The sequence below is a fragment of the Triticum urartu genome, chromosome 6A (assembly GCF_056163025.1).
Source record: "Triticum urartu cultivar PI428250 chromosome 6A, HENAU_Tu73, whole genome shotgun sequence".
Taxonomy (NCBI): domain Eukaryota; kingdom Viridiplantae; phylum Streptophyta; class Magnoliopsida; order Poales; family Poaceae; genus Triticum; species Triticum urartu.
The window spans coordinates 319,706,833-319,712,525 of record NC_141878.1 but is presented as its reverse complement, the minus strand read 5'-3'; the positions used below and the strand labels follow the sequence as shown (position 1 = coordinate 319,712,525).

The 5,693-nt window shown below is 40.2% G+C and overlaps 2 long non-coding RNA genes across 2 annotated transcripts; one reads left to right on the top strand and one right to left on the bottom strand.

The window, feature by feature from the left end:
• Positions 1 to 628: 628 nt before the first annotated feature.
• On the top strand, positions 629 to 3,596 carry LOC125513527 (uncharacterized). The gene is made up of 2 exons (XR_007285970.2): positions 629 to 2,131; positions 3,332 to 3,596. It is a non-coding gene; the product is annotated as an uncharacterized LOC125513527 (long non-coding RNA).
• On the bottom strand, positions 3,400 to 5,243 carry LOC147965127 (uncharacterized). The gene is made up of 3 exons (XR_015608147.1): positions 4,830 to 5,243; positions 4,684 to 4,753; positions 3,400 to 4,530 (listed from the first exon to the last, which is right to left on the bottom strand). It is a non-coding gene; the product is annotated as an uncharacterized LOC147965127 (long non-coding RNA).
• Between the last annotated feature and the right edge of the window lie 450 nt (positions 5,244 to 5,693).

Genomic DNA, 5,693 nt, shown 5'->3' with positions numbered 1-5,693 from the left:
TATACAACAGAAAGGGTTCAAGTAGTACTATTAAAAAAATCAAGTAGTACCAAGCTCTCATTATTTTGTTTGTTGCATTCCTCAAAGTGATGTACTCCTCTAAATTAATATAAGAGCATTTAGATCACTATTTAGATCACTATTTTAGTGATCTAAACGCTCTTATACTAGATGATACTCCACACGTTGTTGCGGGATTTGTAGTAAGAAATATATATACTTATTAATAACCATGTCGTCTCTCAGCAAAATAAAACCATTTAATGGGATTGAATAGTGCATGTTGCATCAGAAAACACAAAAGATTTCTTTAAAGAAATATGAACATCTGTCGCTGCTTTAGTTTCCATTGTCTTAATATAGTGACTCCGTAGGATAAAAAATATATAGTGACCCAGCTGTCCAAATGTGCATCCAAAACATCTACAAAGATCAAATACATGTCTATATTTATATATCTGAAATCAAATAGGCCTTGGAAATTTCCTTGGGATGTGGTAATGAATCTGCTTAGTTGCGTGCATCATAGCTCGCTTTTTATCTTCATCTGGTGAGGACAATAAATAGTCACCTAGTACAGGTACTTCAAAAGTAAAAAACAAAATGTGTAAGAAAAGTTGGGTGATGGTAAAAACAGAAACATGCCAATTCAGATGGTACCATAATTTTTGCAAAAGAATTCAACCTCTACTACATTTAGTGACACAATATTGTACTCCCTCCGTTCCGAAATATAAATCTTTTTAGACATTTCAAATGGACTACAACATAAGGATGTATGTAGACATATTTTAGAGTGTAGATTCACTCATTTTGCTTCGTATGTAGTCACCTATTGAAATCTCTAGAATGACATATATTTTGAAACGAGGGAGTACAAAATTAGCGAGAAAATAAGTATCCAGATGATATAAAATAGTGATACAGTTTGCTTAGTAAGGTAAGACCAGTCAAGAAAGAAGGCCTTTAAACTTAGCACGATTGAAATTTAGTTCACTAATTAAACATGGCACTCCATGAGCATTTTATGAATTCTATACTTTCTATCCAAATTAATATTGTAATAGTCATGGTTTGGAAGTCGGAATAACCTGTTCCAAAAGAACGACATGTACGCTAAGTCAAACAAGTATGACAATGAAGAGAGATGGTGAAATGAATCTTACCAATTCCACAAAATCGAACTGAAGCAAGTCAATAACAATCCGTAATGACAAAAGAGGACATGTTCTTACTCCTATAGATAGGGAAATTAGCAATCATATAAAAATACCGAAGATGAAGGTTAGAAAAATAAATAAGAAGTGATCACTACTAATGCTTATCCGTTTGAGAACTTTCAAACAATCTGTATCATGTTTCCCTGTTTCACAATACTATTGTTAGGCTCATGCAGGACCAATGACAATGGACAGAAAAAATATGTTGATATTTCTTCAACAATTTTTCATATCATGTAAACATTCTCGGGCATGCATATATCTCTACTCCTATAAAAATGCGAGTTGGTGATGATGATGTGCCTACCTTCGTCCGTCTAATCTAAGATGTAAGTCTGAGCGTGAGACCAGTTGCCCCCGAGCAACTTAAGTTGCACTTTTGCAGAAACCACCCCGCACACCAGAAAGAGCTGGAAGTTCTCCTTCCTCCTCTCTCTCGCGAAAGAAATTGAGTCTTCCAGAACTCCCAAATCCCTCACCGCCGGTCATTCCCCTCTCTTTCTCTGTGACCATCCGAGTTGAGTTGGGTGAGGGTCCCTCCCCTTGTATAGCTGTAGTTTTAGTTAGGGCCTCAACAAATCAGATATGGCTTCGAGCTTGCCGAGCATCTCTCCTTCAAGATCTGGTCGTGCAACTCATCCGAGACAAGGAGCATAGCGGCGGTTGCTGCCATGTCCATGTAAGTTTGTTTTTCCTTGGTGGTTGTTGGGTTGATTGATTCTCTTTTGTGCAGGCTTTACTTCTCAACCTCCAACTCGATGCTCTTTTTCTTGGAGCCTACCAGCGGTAGGAACACCATGAGTAGGCCGCCAAGGATTTTTGCTGGTGGCGAGCTGCTCGTTCATGGCGGCGCTGGCGCCAACTACCCCGACCCTTTGTGTCCGCTCCCAACCTCGCTCACCCCTCCATAAGTTATGTTTTTCTCCTATCAGATCCAAGAAATTGATAATTGTTTTGGAGTACAGATGCGTATCAGATCTATACGTGATTGAAACCTTGGTCTCTCCTAAACATGTGATTTGTTAAATGCTTAGAAATGAATTGGCTGTGCATCCGCACAGTTCTTTGTGAGCTGCAGATTTAGACTTAAACTGTACTCCATCCCATCAGGTTGGAACAGGATTTTCTATTCAGTACCCAGACTATTTTTTAATTGTGACCTATGTTAGATTTTTGGTGCAAGGTATATAGAGATCATGATCAAGGATGACTAGATATTATTAAGCACAAAATTTCTCAAGTCCCACGCTCAAGCAACTAATTGGAACGACTCGTGTAAAACACTACTTGAAACGCTGGCTAGGTAGTGACTAGCGATAGCAATTCAGTGAACCTACCATGGACGGCGCCACGGCAGGATCAGTGGCTGCATGTGGCACTGTACCGATCCTCCAGCCTCAAGGTCGCAACATGTTGTCCCGACACGAACTCAATCGTACTCCGCAGGCAGAGTGCAGCAGCACTGGGTGGCACTAGCGGCGCAACGTTCATAGCAGTTTGCAAGGTTGGAAAAAGCGCTAGGCGTAAGCGAGGCGGTTGGCCTTTGCCTAATGCCTAGGCGGTGCTTAAGCGCACTAGGCATGGCCTAGGCAGTCATATAATTTTGACTATTAGGGCATGTTTGCGGTATTATATACACATACACATAATTTATAGCATATAAATTATTAAACTAACATCTAATGTCCATTGGAATATGTCCCATTTGGGTTATCAACAAAATATGACATGATTTCTCGCTTGAGTGGACAATTTATTGCTTGCACTGCCTAGGCTTCTGCCTCTGCCCTAGGCAAGGCGGTTGGTTATGGCCTAGTGCCTAGGCGTGCCTAAGCGCCACCTAGGCACTGCTTTTTCCAACACTGGCAGTTTGGCTAGCTAGCAGTTTGACTCTGTACCATTGTGTTTATGTTGAATACTATTTGGGTGTTGCAAGGCAATAATCACTAGAACAAAATTCGTAATTTAGCATGTTTAGCGCATTGTGGTTGTGAGTACTTGCAGTTTAACATTTTTCAATTTTTGCTCAGTTCTCCTGTAGTTATTTGATTACCATTTTAACCTACATCATTTGCAAATATTTATATTTACTGATTTTCCCAATTTTTTAGGTTCGAGGGGAAGCCAAAATATGGTTTAGATCAAGAGAAAAGAATTGGACAAGATAACACCAGTGAGGCAATGCATAGTTACCGCTAGAGGAATTGGTTTTAAAAATGTTTTTGGCACCCCCAAATTTACCAATGATTGCAATAGACCAGTTTCGACATATACTACTATTAGAAGATGATACAACTTTTATTACTGAAGTTGACATCAAAATTGGAAGTTGCAAGTCATTGTATGGTTCTATAAAATGCTGTTAGTTTGGTTTGATGGGTACATCTTCATCTCTTCTTGGACATTTTGTTTCTTTGCTTAGTATAAAATGTATTGCATGTGTTCATTATTTTTTAATTTTTCCCAAATATACTACAGACCCTCTATAGGGTCATTATTTTTTAATTTTGCCTAAACATACTACAGATCGTCATGTGTGGACGTGTTTGCAATTGCCACATGCTCTCTGTACCCTCAAATACATAGCAAACAATGAGAAAGCCTTTTTTTGAGAAAACGCAAAGGACCTTTGCATTTCATTTCATGGTGAAGGTAGAACAAGCCTCCTAGGAGGTGAGTGGTACAGAGTCATACAAACTAAGACTAGCAGGGAAAACAACAAATAGGGTTGTAAGGTGATAATGGAGAAAAAAAATCCTTGGCTTAGAAGAAGGATTATATTGGCTGGAAACCTCATGAGTTCCTATAAACTATATGTCATCGCTTGATCAATGTCTCCGTACATTCTTGTGTTGGTCCTCATCTTTTCTGATTCTGTAGCGAAGCGCGGGCATCTTACTAGTGCTGAGTAACTCACGACATTAACACATGAAAATAATTGGAAGACAACTGCAAAATCCTAACAAAACTAACCTACAAAAATCAAGATATTTTGATTATTTAAAAATACATTCAGCACACACCAGTAGTTACAGATAGAAAATGTGTTGAAGCAAAAAGAAGATTATGGGCATGGTACATCAAAAAATATTTGCACATTTTGCAAGGTAATTTCTTCAGAGGTCTTGTTTAGTGATGCACGATACTACAATCCGTGCAAAATTGATGCAGTCCTACTAACAGAATGGCAGAGCTGGAGTTACCTCTAGTGGATGGTAGCATTGCCAATCTCAAAGGGATTCAGTATATAACTGAAGCAACCTTCTTGAGAAAATCGGATCAGTAGCGAATCTGTAAATGAGTTTACAATCTGCAAGAAAACAAAGTCACCACTCAGAACTTTTAACAAAACACAAAAGTAATCAGTTAGGGGGATCAACCTACATGGAAGGATATGCATGCACACAAAGATTTGAGAATACAACACCCAAACATCAGTACATGAACGGTAGCACATACGTACTCTTTATTCATTGCTTGAGGGTTAGCCACTTAGGCGGCATGAATTTGGTCATTGCTCGTTGCACCAAGGTCTGGGATTAGTGCATGCATACACGTATCAGGTCCAGCCAGCAACAGACCCCAAGGTATAGGGCGGGAGAGGCATACCATGTGGTGCAGATTTTGATGAATTGGTGATGGCGAATCGAGAACGATGGCGGCGAGTGGACAATTTTTCAACACTTTCAGGTAGAATCATAGGGTAAGGATGGTGACCCTGCAGGTTGTAGCTGCGCGACGGTGGCGGCGGGCGTGCAGGCGTCTGGGTCTAAAAGCTTCCACACCCCGCCTCCTCCTCGAGATTTGCCAGTAGGTGAAGGACAGAAGGGCATGCATGGACCATCGGGATTTCGCCTCGAACAGAAGCGCTAGCTAATGTGGTGAAGGAAGAAGCTTTAAAGGGAGAACAATTATAATAAAGATGGAAGCTTAAAGAGGAGAATCACATCATCTGCTATTCGGTTGGGAAGATGAATAGGATCTACTTACAGTAGTTACGGAAATCAATGGCTAGGGGAGTTAATTGGGGGATGGGTAGGGGAGTAATTGGGGATAATTGAGCTATTGTAAAACCGACGTGGAAGACATTCAGTAGGGGGAGGTAGCGACTCCTCCACTGTGCGAGCAGCAACGAAAAAGAAAATTCTGTGGCAGAGAGAGATGACGTGGAAGACAAAAATCATGATGTGGCACACTAATGAGGTGGATGGGCTGCATGTCAAGAGAAATCACATAGTGGGGATCAACTATTTAGGTATTATAGATTAGTTTACGGAGGGAGTAGCATACACCCAATTGATTTTTTAGGAGCTTGAACTATTGTTTCTGTTAACGTAGGACCATCAATTGTAAAAGTGGCGAACTGAATATAGCTAATTCCTATGGATCTCAGTGGAGTAAAACAAGGAGCAATATGTGAATGGCAGCACAAGAACGACAAGCATGGCTGTGGCATCCAGTGATGGCATCATT